At 36.5% G+C, this 14,951-nt stretch overlaps 1 long non-coding RNA gene across 1 annotated transcript in view; it reads right to left on the reverse strand.

Annotated features, from left to right (window-relative positions):
* LOC128109265 (uncharacterized) overlaps positions 1–14,438 on the reverse strand; it is a 37,639-nt gene extending 23,201 nt beyond the window's left edge. The window contains exons 1-2 of the long non-coding RNA XR_008217773.1: positions 13,865–14,438; positions 8,339–8,482 (exon numbers count right to left, since the gene is read on the reverse strand). This is a non-coding gene — a long non-coding RNA (uncharacterized LOC128109265). The remainder of the gene's footprint in view (positions 1–8,338; positions 8,483–13,864) is intronic.
* Between the last annotated feature and the right edge of the window lie 513 nt (positions 14,439–14,951).

Here is a 14,951-nt window from a genome sequence, read left to right on the forward strand (position 1 = left end):
TACGGATCTAAACAGAATTCTCAACAAAGTAATCTCAAATGGCCGGGAAACACTTAAAGAAATGTTCAACATCCTTAGCCATCAGGGAAATGCAAATCAAAAAGACTCTGAGATTCCATCTTACACCTGTCAGAATGACTAAGTTCAAAAATACAAGTGACAACTCCTGCTGGTGAAATCTGTAACAAGGTGAACACTCTTCCATTACTGGTGAGAGTGCAAACTTGTACAGCCACACTGGAAATCAATATTGCAGTTTTTCAGGAAACTGGGAATCAGTCTAACACAAGACTCAGCTATACCACTATTGGGTATATACCTAAAGTATTCTCAATCCTACCACAGAGACACTTACTCAGTTATGTTCACAGTAGCTTTATTTGTAATAGCCATAACCTGGAAACAATCTAGATGTCCCTCAACTGAAGAATGGATAAAGAAAATGTTGTATATTTACACATTTGTTAAAAACAAAGTTATCAGGAAACTTGAAGGGAAATAGATGGAACTAGAAATAAATCATCCTGAGTGAGGTAATCCAGAATCAGGAAGACAAATGTGGTAAGTACTCACTTTTAGTGGATATTAGCTGTAAAATAAAGGATAAGTGCACTACTATTCCCAGACTCAGGGAGACTATATAACAAAGGAGGTTTCAAGAGGGACATCTGGGTTTCCCTGGAAAGGGGAAACAAAAATTTCATGGGTGTACTGTGAGCAGGTGAGAATGGGAATATGAGAGATCAGATTGGGTGGAGACAGAGGGCAAGAGTACTGAAAGAGACTACTAGAAAAGGGGGCCATTTAGAGTCAAGTGAAATCCCAGCACAAGGAATTTCTGAGGAATCTACAGGATGACCCCCACTAAGACTCTTAGCGATAGCGGATACGTAGTTCGAACTGATCATCTCCTGTGACCAGGAAAGACCTCAAGTAGAGGGAGTGGCACACCAACCCAGCCACATAGCCTTCAACCTGCAGTCTGTCCTGCCCATGGGATGTGCTGGGGTAAGAGTGACCCAGAGACTGAAGAAGTGGCCAACCAAAGACTGTTCTAGTCTAAAACCAACGGCAGTGGAGTAAACCCAGCCCTGACACTGCCTAGAGCACCAGGACTCACAGGCTGGATGACCAGGGACCTAAGAGACCCAAACACAACTGGAAGAAAAAAGTCAATATAATGATGCCTAATGGTATTCTGCTATACTCATACACTGGTGCATATCTCAATTGTCATCAGAGAGGTTTCATCCAGCAACTGATGGAAAAGATTCAGACTCACAGGCAATCACTTGGTGGAGCTCAGGGAGGAGGAAAAAAGACTGTAGGAGCACAGAGGGCTAAGAACACCACAAGAAAACTTACAGAATCAATTCCCTTGGCCTTACTGGGGCTCACAGAGACTGAAGAGACAACCTGGGATCCTGCGTGGAAATGACCTAGGCATTCTTCATGTATGTTACAGTTGTATAGCATTGTCATCTTCTGGGACTATGTAATTGGACCTTCCTTTGGTCTGCCAGCATGCTCCCAAATAATGACATGGAGACTTCTCATTAATTATGAAAGCTTGGCCTATACATTCAGTTTGTTCTGAACTAGTTCTGATAACTTATATTAGCCCATTTCTACTGATCTATGTCTTGGCATGTGGATCGTGGCTGTTACCTCTCCTCCTGGAAACCCTGCTTCTTCAGAGGCTCACTGGACTCCCTTGCATGTTTTGATTTTTTCCTCTTCCTCTCTCTTCCTGGAAGTTCCACCTGCCTCTCCTGCCTAGCTATTAGCTGTTTAGCTTTTTATTACACTAATGACAGTAATACATCTTTACTGTATACAAATATCCACCACATGACTCCTAACAGTGGGTACAGGGGTTGTCTCTGACTTTTGCAGGCTTTTGGAACCCTACTCTTCATACTGTTCTGGCTTGCCCAGACTTTAATACATGAGGAGGTGCTTGGTCTTACTGCAACTTGATATGCCATTTTTTTTCTTTTTGATATCCATGGTAGACCTGTCCTTTGCTAAACAGAGACGGAGGAGAAGTGTGTTTTGGGGTTGGCAACAAAGAGGATGTGGAGTGAGGGATTGGGAGGAAAGGAGGGGAGAGAAACTGTGGCCAGGATGCAAAATAAATAAATAAGATTTAAAAAGAAAAGAAAAGAAAACAATTTGTACAAACCAGGATGGACAGGAGCATGTGGCCTCTGAATCAGTTCCTGACTACAGATTCTTCTTTTGAATTCCTCCCCAGACTTCCATGGATGGTGTATCACCAACTCTAATGTGAAATAAATCATCCCCTCTCTAAAAGATTTTTTGCCATAGAGTTTTGTCACCCAATAGCAACCCAAACTAAGACATGTAACTACTGATGACCCCAGCTGGATCAATGGGTAATTCTAATCTAATACTCACATAGATATCCCTGATTAAAATAAATTGATCAAAGAACAAAACAAAAAATTATGAACCTTGGAAAGTGGCTGTTAGGGATGTGGCATGAGGGTTGATATGGATGAAAGGAGATAAGTAATTGTGGAAGGAGAGAGTAATTAGAATGTATTACACGAAGGTATGGAACTATCAAAGAACGGACAATTTGAAAAGTCTCATTTATTTTCCTCATTTAAACCTATGCTTTTGTTTTATACACAAAATATAATTGCCAATTCCATTGTTATTGTTATGAACTAGATGTGTTCCCTTAAATGCATATGCTAGAAAGATTATCTCAAAAGGAACCCTGTGAGGAGAACGGACCTTCAAGTACTTGATCAGGTATAAATGTTACACTATCTTGAAATGATTAATGCTTACACAAGAAAGACATTCAGGATAATGCTCACTCTCCAAACTCCTATCTCTTCATGTGTAGACACAACACGGATGTTCTATGAATTCACACTTCCTTTTATGTTGGATTTCTCAAATTTGAAAACAATGAAGCAATACGTTTTGTAATTCATATATTGCTCAATCTAAGATATCATTGTAAAACAGATGAATACATACCAATTCACTTTATTTCCTCAGTTCCCTATGTTTATATGCAATCACAAGATAAACAGATATCAAATGTAATTATGAGAATGAAAAATAAATTTGGAGGTATTATACTTTCTGATTCCCACAGAAATTATAAAGATGTGGCATTTGATGAATAGTGAAACAAAAATAAATGAATACATAGACTGGTGCACAGAGCAGAGAAACCCCAAACATGCTCAACACCAAGGTCAACTACATTTTAACACAGACAACAAGGCCACAAAGGATGATGCCTTTAATAGATTGTACTAGGAAATTAAATGAATCTCAATGTTTTTACATAAAATGTATCAGAATAGCCCAAAGATATATTTTTTATATGACTGACTCTCTTGGGTTGAAATACCTCTCTTAGGAGGAGGAGGGAGACTTAAACAAGACCACCCTCATGAAGCCACATTTTTGGCTATAGCAGCAACACATAATTACTGTAGGAAAAACTAGTCCCTTTGGCAAAGCTTCCTGAATGTTGCACAGGCAGCTCCAATGGTGCCGATATCTTAATTGTGAATGTTCCTGTAAATAACCCATAATAAGTGTTGTGGTTCATCAAGTGCTATATGCATATAATTTTCTTCCTCTGGTGTCTTATTTAAGATGAATGGATCTTTATGTTGACCAGAAAATCGAACAACGACAGAATACCAAGTTAATGCTTTTCTAAGGTACAGGTTATAGAACAGTTCTCAAACTACATTTGGAAATCTAAAATTTAGAGCTTGTTTCTGAGGATAATATTCCATGGAAATCAGTGTGGTAAAAGCATAATAAAATATTTATATTTGATTTATAAATATGTTAAGGCCAGTGCCTATTTATGGGCAAATGTTATTGCAACCTCCCTATTACTGATTCAATCTCCACAAGATGAATGAGCACTTTCCACCACATTACTGCATGTGTCATACATAAAATAAGAAAATGTAACAACACTATTAGCAAAAACAAAGGTCCTAATGCATTTATCACCCACATTTAACCATACATGCCTGTTGCATATCTATTTCATCCTAATTTTAACACTCTTTTCTGGAAGTAGCCAGGAAGCTCATAAAACTTGAGAGGATTATGGAACTTACAAGACTCAAGGAATCCAGAAAAGTTAAAAGATTGACAAGACCCTTCCTCAAGGCTATATAAGCAGTAACAATGTCTAGATGATAGGGTCTTCAGTGTTTCTGACTATAATTTGGCAAGAAATTCTAGGGATGCAGCTTTCATGAATTTTAATTCCTGGTTTCGTGAATGGTTTTCAGGTTTGAAACTGCTAATGACTCATCCATTATCCTAGTTTGCTTCTATTTCTGTGTTAAACACCATGATCAAAAGCAAGTTATGGAGGAAAGGGATTATTTCATTTTATAGCTTAGAGTACATCATGAGGGGAAGTCAGTGTTTCCTAAAGTCTCAAAGTAGGAGCTCAAGTTAGGAACCTTGAGTAAGAAATTAAAGAATAGACCATGGAAGAAAGCTGTTTATTGGCTTGCTTACCTAATTTGCTCAGTTATCATTCTTATACTATATAGGACCACCTGCCAAGAGGTAGCAAGGCTCACAGTGTGCTATGACCTCCAAAATTCTACATAATCATCAATCAAGAAAATGTTGCACAGAGTTGCTGATAAGCTAATCTGACTTAGACAGTCCTCATTTGATGTTTCATCTTCCCAGATGATTCTAGCTTGTGTCAAGTCAGTAATAATAATAATAATAATAATAATAATAATAATAATAGGCACATCAATATTCCCATAAATATCACCACTAAACTTACTGGTTCACTAAGCTGAATTTACATTAAATTGTTTTATTAGTCTATCACTGGTACCCAATCTAAGTTGAATATATAACCTCAGAAAAAATATATATAAAAAATATTCCTCTTTAAAACAATAGCGTGAGCATAGACAATATGGTCTCTGGTCACTACCAACCCCCATAGTAGATCAGGATACATTTTTATTCAAAAATTATCATTTGTCACCCTTATATGATTGGATTTTTTATATTATTCAGAAAAATGAAGCCTATTATCAAGTTGTACCATTGGTAACTATTATTGTTATTCAACTATTTAATTATTTTTCAATTTTGTTCTTAAAATAATTCTAGAGAAATTTCTTAGCATTCTCTTTTTTTCAACTATATATCAATTTTTCATTTGGTTGTTTAAGAGAAATTTCTCCGAATTTCTATATGAAGGCAAATGGTAAACCAATAAGTCCCTGAGGAGAAACTTGAAAAGAAGAAGCACATTGATTTTAGGAGCAGCTACTTTACAACATTTAAAGAAATTTTGTTGTTTAAAGGAGTTGAAAATAGCAAATTTACAGTTTTTTCCCACATATAGACATTAAGTGTTGTTCAATATTTTATCTTATTATTCCTTACTATAAAATATCCCAAATAATATTGCAAATGAAACATTAACAATACATGATAGTACATTGCTTCTGTTATAGACACTAATTGGCAAGGATTGAATGATGATGACTGATGACTTATAGAATGTTATTTTCCAAAAAAAAAAAATGGCATTACCTAAAGGAATTCATTCATCACATTTTTGCTCTCTTCTTTGAGAAATTAGCTGTTGTTCAGCATTAGTATATGAAAGAATTTGTTTCAAGCCACAACAACACTAAACATTTGCCTCTCACTAACCATTTCATTTCCTCTCTTCTTAGTCCCCCTTTCCAACATAAATTCTTCACAATTTACATATGCTCTCTATCTTCCCATCCATATATTATTTCCAGGATGTTACTCATTGACAGCAGACTTTCAAACAGATCACCTGCTATCCCATTGAGCACAAAGAACCCTTACAGTAGAATATCTGTAATATTCTAATATCAGCCTGTAAAATTACTGAGAGACTACAAGAATATTTGTAGGGCCCTGGTCTCCTCCCATATTGAGTAAAGCCATTGCCTGCTTGCTGACCTTGACCAGATGTCCTCCCTATGCTAATTCCCTGACGGTTTCCACCCTCCTGAGTGCTTAAGGGAAGTTCCTTGTTTGTGTATCCTGCATATTGGGCGTTAACAGCTTAGATGCAAGATTTTAAACATCAGTAGCGAACTTCTGCCCTCTGGGGTTCTCCCATTGTGCTGTAAACCTGTATTTAAGGTTTCCTCCCTCTTTCAATAAATGGCATTGTCTCTGTTTTTCAATCCACAGTCCCTCTCTCGGACATGTGAACGGGTGGTGGTAGCGCGGGTGTTATCGCTACAAATATTGAGTAAGATGAGGCAGTGAAAGAAAAATCATATTGATGGTTAATTACTGAACTGAGCATATGAGAGGTTTCAGAATCAATGATGCAAATAAAATGGACACAAATATTTTTTCTGTGTGTCATGTAGTTTATCTGTTAGAATACCTAGAAGACCATAGCACAGTAAGAATTAATTACAACAGTTTATCATCATAGTCTCAAGACCTCCCTGGTCAAAAGAAAGAAATCTCTGCTGAAACCTCAAGGCAAGGAAAGTTGGATCATAATTGTAATAACTCTTCAGAACTAATGTAAAGTCTGGAATAGTTAGAGAATTGTCATTTAAATAGGAATGCTTGAGTTGTTCATCTGAAGTATCCCAGCAACTTAAATTCTGCTGAACATTTTCTCTCTGTTGATTACACAAATTTTTTCATATCAACATAAAATACCATCTGGTTTGTGAAGATTATACAGAGATTTTGGCACTAATAGTTAATCGAAACCCATTTATGAATCAAATACAATTTTATTCTCCATCACCATTTCAAATATTAGGCTCAAATCACAATGTAACCTGTGTTGACAGTTAAGGAAGAAAACGATACATCAATTAGGTGGCACAATATATCCAAATCTACTGGCAGATACTTTATTAATGTATATGTAATCATATGCTACAAGCAAACTATCTTATTAATGTGGGAATAATCAGTTTAAATAGTTTTAGTGCTTGGCAAGCATGGTAGGAGACAGTTTTAGCATAATTAAGAACTAATAAGTAGAGCACCGGAAAAAGCAGAAGCCCCCATGAAATAAAACTGGCAATTTTGAACCCCATGACAGATAACGAGATAGATTCGTAAGTCCTTTAGTGAAGTCTAAAGAAATAGACACTCAAGCGTTAAAGAAGTTCACAGATTTGGTTGTTCTTAGGATGTCAGAGCTGATGGCATGAGTTGTTTGCCTACATATGGGTTCTCATTTGAAAATTGGGATTCTAAGTATACAAAAATGTACTTAGTGAAAGAAGAGAAAGCTTAATGAACAAATAATTTGTTACACAAATGTGAGTATGAATGTTGGAACCCCCAACTTCTATTTAAATCTCAGGCAGGTTGCCCAAGTATAATCCTAATCCTTGGGAAGAGCAACTGGATAAATAGACTAGCATTATGTGAACTCTATGTCCAGCCAGACACAATAACTCTTTGTACAAAGTTGAGAGTCATTGCAAATACACTCTCAAAACAAATCTATGGCACACACACACACACACACACACACACACACACACACACTTATAAATATGTCTGATTTCCTGTTTACCATGCATACACATTTGTAGCTATACAATCTTATAAAAATAATTAAATAAAAGTGTAGCTAGAGTTTTCCTGGTCCTGCCTGGCCCACGGTCAGGACAAATCTCTCTCACCCACTAGTCCCGCAGCTGCTCAGACCCAACCAAGTAAACACAGAGAGACTTATATTACTTATAAACTGTATGGCTGTGGCAGGCTTCTTGCTAACTGTTCTTTTTCTTAAATCAACCCATTTCTATTTATCTATAAGTTGCCACATGGCTTGTGGCTTACCGGTATCTTAATATCTGCTTCTCATCATGGTGGCTGGCAGCATCTCTCTGCCTCAGCCTTCCACTTCCCAGAAATCTCCTCTCTCCTTGTCCTGCCTACACTTCTTGCCTGGCTACTGGCCAATCAGTGCTTTATTTGTTAACCAATCAAAGTAACACATTTAGCATACAGAACATCCCACAGCATTTCTCCTTTTCTTTTTTTTTTTTAAAGGAAGGTTTTAACTTTCACATAGTAAAATTACATATAACAAAACAATTATCAAGGAAAAATTACAGTTATAATATCTAGTCTATTTATAATATCTAGTCTATTTGTATTTGGCAAAATTAAAGAGGATATCCTATCTATCCTATATTTGTGAGTCTAGGGTTTCATATCAAACTTTTCTTTTATCATAACTAAGGAAAATTGTAACTATCTAGTCTTCAACTACATCAAAGACCTCAAAAGGATATAATGTTACCTGAGAAATGGGAGAAGGACGCAATCAACTTTGAAGACTCTTGTGAGAGTAGACAGAGACAGCTGGAAGCCTGGACAGTTATTCAAAGTTCCTTTGCAAAGTTGGGGCGTCTGTCTTCAGCTCACAGGCCTAGAGTCAAGGTACCTTTAAAATATACATATTGGCTTAACTCAACAGCTTTTATGATCAAATGTTTTTCTACAGATAAAAATCCCAAAGACAACACAATCCAGATGATCTGTGTAATATCCATTTTTATGTGACTTATTTTTTATTTTAATTTTACTCTATCTTTAAAGACTTTATTTTTTTAAACTATCTTTTTTTACATAATTGTATATATTTCTTTTTCTCTCTCTTTCAAGCCTACATACATTTTTTTACACATATTGTAAAACATTTAAAGTCTTGTTTCATCTGAATCTGCCTTATTGCAAACCTATTGCTTTAAACTGCAGCATTTGTAAAACTGAAACAGCCACTGTGGCTGCCGGCTCCGCCCACTTCAGCTTCCCAACATGGCGGTGGTATGTTTTCTGCCAGCTCTGGGAGCCATCAATTCTTAGAAACAGTAGTTTTATGCTTCTATCATAAAGCAGCGTGTAGCCCAGAAACCTCTTTTTTTTTCTTAACTAGCAAAGACTAAATTCACCACGCAGCATAATGTGCTACTTGTAGACACCTCATTCCTGCCACACTGCTGTAAAATGCATATGCCAGGAACCCGCCATAGTAGCTCTAGCATGCAGGTTGCAGCTAACTTGAGAGAGACAATTAGGAAGCTATTTTTAGCTCCATTTTAGAATCTTCTTTCTCAGGTTTTAGGTGGAAACTCTTGACAACCCGTTGGGCACCATTTGTAGCTGGAGTTTTCTCCAGTTCTGCCTGGCCCACAGTCAAGACAAATCTCTCTCACCCACTAGTCCTGCAGCCATTTAGACCCAACTGAGTAAACACACAGAGACTTATATTGCTTACAAACTGTATGGCCGTGGCAGACTTTTTGTTATCTAGTTCTTCTATCTTAAATTAACCCATTTCTATAAATCTATACTTTGTCACGTGGCTTGTGGCTTACCAGTACCTTACATCTTTTCATGGTGGAGGCTGGCAGTGTCTCTCTGCCTCAGCCATCCGCTTCCCAGAATTCTCCTCTCTCCTTGTCCCACCTATACTTCATGACTGGCTACTGGCCAATCAGTGTTTTATTTTTTAACCAATCAGATCAACACATTTAACATACAGAACATCCCACAGCATAAAAGTTTTAGGCTAATTACAGAGCTAAAACTCATAAGCATGAAAGCCAAGGAAGGATAACTAAAGATCCTGACCTATAAAGAATGTACAAAAGTTACATAACAAGGGGAAATATATAGTCAATGATGAAACAACTTACTTTATCTCATCAAAAGAAGTTTAGGATACATGAAGAGAAGGATATTTTCTCAAAATTTATGTATAAGACAGCTTCCTGAATATTGTTATGGCATGATGACCAAATTTTCAAATTTGGTCTTCTATATTTATGAATTTGTTCAAGTCAAATCTTCTCTCTTTCTTCCTTGAAAATCAACTTTAAAGGTATGAGAGAAATGTTATTAAATGTATCTATAGAATGAATGAGCAGTAGATAAATATCTGTCATGTGGAAGAATAAACTTATTTTCATGGTAAACAGGAAAGACAGAACTCTCATTCTGGCCAACATCAGTCTTTATTATAAAGCCTTTGACACTGCAAAGTATGATAACAAGATCAAGCACAAAGATCACTCCTTCTCTGATTAACCAAAGCTCTTGCTTCTTTTTTCTTTCCATTTTCATTTTATAGTTCTGAAGGTGTAGATGCTGACAATACATTAACAACTCTCAAAGATATCAAAACAGTCAACTCCTCTTGTATCATATGCAATGTAATATAGATGGTCACTTTAAGAAGAAAATAAAAACTAAGTCTATTGTAAGTTAAATGATATTAAAAATTAATGTTTGATGGCTTCCTTTCTTTTACAAATATACCAATGACATTTGCCTGGGAGTGGCATCACCCACATGGGCCTTCCAATCTCAAGCATTAATCAAGAAAAAGCTCTCACAGTCTTGCATACAGACAATCTTAGAGAAGCAACCCTTAAATTAATGATCTAACTTCACAGGTGACTGTATTTTATGTCAAGTTAACAGAATACATGTAGCATAACACACATTTATTAAATTTTCCATTATAATGTTGCTTCTAACTGAACAGATATAGTTTGAGTAGAATATTTTCAGGAATACTTTCAATGTATGCTTAGGTCTCAGTCTGACTCATATCTTACCAGATCTTTTAATATTGTATTTCAAAGTAAAGTAGTTCTTACATTCCTCTTCTCTACACATATTAGAGGGAGTCTTTAGCTTTAGTAGATTGTAATTTTGGAACTCTGTCTCCTTAGATAGATATTTCTGAATTTTGCTGCATAATAGATATCCAAGCATTATTCAGTTAAATTTGCATATACCCAAAGCACATGTTTCTTTCAGGATACTGTCTATTGTCCCCTATTTCTGCCCTTCAGTTTAACTAACTCTGTAATGGGAATAAGAGCTAACATCCAAATGTCTTCAATTTCAGAAGATAAATCAGTTGAAAATATACTCCACTAAACATATTAGTGTCTTATTCTTGTGCAGTGGGGAATCTTCTTTAGCCTTTTCAATCATGACAATGGCCCAGTACGATCACAGTCATAAAGAATAAACATAAAAGAATAGCTTTGAGTTTTCCTTGTCAAAAGAGAATGAATTGACCATGGTAATTTTAAAAATATCTTTCCAGGAATCATGGATATAAAAGAGTCCTTTATTCTGGTTACCTGAGAGTTAGCTTTAAGTAATGTTGGGAACTGTAAATTTTCACAGTCCATGATGAAAGATATCATGCCTTTTTATTCCAATAAAAATGTATGTATTAGATTTTAAGTATTAATGCTTAAAATTCAATCAGAAGACAGCAAGGACACATCTATCAATCACAGTGTTAGGGTCCATGATAAAGTGAAACCCTGTGTCCGAAAGGTGAGTGTGCTGCACTGGGTGGTAACTGAACACATGGATTCAGATTTCTGTGATCATGGCTTTAATTGAAAGGACAGTAAGATGATTCTGCTCTGTATTTTTTTCATTTACAGTTCAACTTAAGTCTACTGAGTCTCATTCATCTGGATGCTTAGTATCCATTTACTCATTTTTCTTTTGCTTTTTGATTGGATTTTCCAAATGTATGAATTTATATCATACATTTTTATAAAATTACCCTTCTATCCTTTCCCTCAAACTTATGTCCTCTCCTACCACCACCATTATTTCCAATTTCACATGTTCTTGCTATTTTATTTAAACCCACAGAGTCTACTTAGTAGTGTCATTATGTGCATGGATGAAGTGTCATCTACTGCAGCATAAGTAGCTTCTCAGAAGCTGTATTATTAGAAAAAGACTGTGTTTCCTCCTCGCAGCAGCCATCAGTTTCCAATAGTCCCTTAGTTAGAAGTTGAACTTCTTGAACATCTTCCATCTCTATTTTGTAATTATGGTTGGCTGGAGCTACACTAGCAATCAGCCTTTCAAAATATGCCTACTTTTAAAATAGTGGCATAGATGTTATGGGAGTAACCAACATCCTCACTACATCAAGAGAGAACTATGCCTAACATCATTACTGAGGACAAGAGTCAGAGGTTAGGCTGTTCATGTAGATCTCTTCCATTTCTCTGTCATTGGGCAATCCCCGTGTCTTTCTTGGGGTCCTGTTTTCCAGGTAGCCTCCCTGGTGATGTGAGTAGCAGTCCAGTCATCCTTGTTCCACATCTAGTATCCTGCTATGAGTGAGTACATACCATGTTTGTCTTTCGGAGTCTGGGTTATCTCACTCAGGATGATTTTTTCTAGATCCATCCATTTCTCTGCAAACCTCATGTTGTCATTTTTTTTTCTCTGCTGAGTAGTATTCCATTGTGTATATGTACCACATTTTGTTTATCCATTCTTCAGTTGAAGGGCATCTAGGTTGTTTCCATGTTCTGGCTATTACAAACAATGCTGATATGAACATAGCTGAGCAAGTGCCCTTGTGGTATGATTGAGCATTCCTTGGGTATATGCCCAAGAGTGGAATAGCAGGGGTAATGAAGGGCAAGGGTCGAGGGAAAGAGAGCTTGGGGGAGCAGGAGATCCCAGCTGGATCAACAACAGAGAGGGAGAACAAGGAATACGAGACCATGGTAAATGAAGACCACATGAGAATAGGAAGAAGCAAAGTGCTAGAGGCCCACAGAAATCCACAAAGATACCTCCACAACAGACTGTTGACAATGGTCGAGAGACAGTCTGAACTGACCTACTCTAGTGATGGGATGGCCAAACACCCTAATTGTTGTGCTAGAAACCCCATCCAACGACTGAGGGATCTGGATGCAGAGAATCATGGCTAGGCCCCGGGTAGAGCTCTGGGAGTCCAATTAGCGAGAAAGAGGAGGGTTTATATGAGCGAGAATTTTTGAGACCAAGGTTGGATAAAGCACAGGGACAAATAGCCAAACGAATGGAAACATATGAACTATGAACCAATGGCTGAGGGGTCCCCAACTGGATCAGGCCCTCTGAATGGGTAAGACAGTTGATTGGCTTGATCTGTTTGGGAGGCATCCAAGCAGTGGGACTGGGTCCTGTGCTCATTGCATGAGTTGGCTGTTTGAAACCTGGGGCCTATGCAGGGTCGCTTGGCTCTGCCTGGAAGGAGGGGACTGGACCTACCTGGACTGAGTTTACCAGGTTGATCTCAGTCCTCGGGGGAGGCTTTGCCCTGGAGGAGGTGGGAATAGGGGGTGGGCTGGGGGGAAGGTGAGGGGGGGCGGGAGGGGGAAGAACAAGGGAATCCGTGGCTGATATATAGAACTGAACTGTATTGTAAAATAAAAAAAATAAATAAATAAAAACAAAGAGAGTCAGAGGTTAGGTGTAGGTCATGGACTCTAGAGAAATACATACTGCTGTTATTCTGCAAAAGGGCCACTATATTAAATAAGCACTCTAAAGATTATTATTATAACCATAGATAGTTCATCTCTCAGTTCTCATCAGAGAAGTTTCTATTAGCAATAGATGATGACTAACACATATATACACAACACAATGTTTCAAAGATGATTATTGAAAGCAGAGCTGAAGGCTGTAACACCTAGAGACAGTTGATAAGTACAGTGAAACAGTATTTTCCGGGCATAACAGGACAGCTAACACATACGAATTGGCACTAGCTGTGAATGTAAGTACAGGTATATACTTACATCAAAAATCATTCATCTAAAATACCATCTGTTTTTCTAATGTGTAAATATTTTTACAGGGACTAGTTGATCACTCACCACTTTCTCATCTATTAACTACATTATGAGTTCTGGGAACTCTATAAAAACAAAAAGGTTAAAACTTATAATTAAAACCAAGTTTAGGAGTAAGTAGTTCAGTTAGTGGAACTCACCATGCTTGAAGCACTGGGTCTGATCCCCACAAGAGTGTGACAAGTTATGGTGGTGCACCTCTTTAATTCCAGCACTGCAGAGGTAGAGGCAGAAGGAGGAAGATGTTCCAGGTCACTCTCTGTTGCATAAGGAGTCCAGTCTTGAATAATGAACCTTTGTGTCAAAAAGAAAGAAGCTACACACATTTAAAAAAATAAGTGAGTTATTGACAGATTTCAGATGATTTTAAGAAATGTGTAATTAGAAACATTATTAGCCACCTTGAACAAAAGAATAAAAATAAAACACACAGAGAGAAACAGTTTAAGAAAATAAGTTCATCTTTACATTTTAAATTAATGTTATAAGGATGAAGCTGATGATAATTTTAAAAAATTTCCTTCAGAAAATGAAAGTAGTCTCATTTGTCTCCCACTGAATTAATATTAATAGCTATCTTTCACAAACAGTTTAGCGTATAGTCTAATTTATCTCAATTAGTATGTTAGTTACTTTAATAGATGAATGCATTAATTTTAATTGGGTAGTGACTGAATTGGCTAGGTATCATCCTAAATTGTTTTACTTAGTGAAAATAGTTCAATAATATCAGAATAAGCTAATTTATTTTTTAACTTAAACTCATTTTTATGTGAGACAAATATAAAAATTTATACTTCTTTTAAAAATAATTCTAAATCAGGTCATAAATTTCAATTATGATGTTAAAATTCAAGTATAAAAAATCATATTATCTAAAATAATTTCAGAGAAAATGAAATAGGAAAATAGTTCAATATTTCATTAATAATGACTGTTTAGATATGTCCCTTGAATTCTGCTCTGTCTACTGATGGTTGAAGCAGTCTAAGAACAAGAAACATACTTTAAGTTTATAATTCTAAAATAAAAATTGTACCAAAACCTTGTGAGAAGATTTTTGGATGGATTATCTGAGACTTTATAGCTAGCATGTCACTTGTCTGACAGCTAGGAAGATTTAGTAAAAGCTAGCAGTAATTATTGTCATTATCACTATTAGCATAATTATTGTCTTTGAAGTTCAGTTTGGTAAAAAAGAGTATGAATGCAAATTTTTAATCTAAA

The sequence above is a fragment of the Peromyscus californicus genome, unplaced genomic scaffold, assembly GCF_007827085.1.
Source record: "Peromyscus californicus insignis strain IS unplaced genomic scaffold, ASM782708v3 Scaffold_14__1_contigs__length_90479793_seg_1, whole genome shotgun sequence".
Taxonomy (NCBI): Eukaryota; Metazoa; Chordata; class Mammalia; order Rodentia; family Cricetidae; genus Peromyscus; species Peromyscus californicus.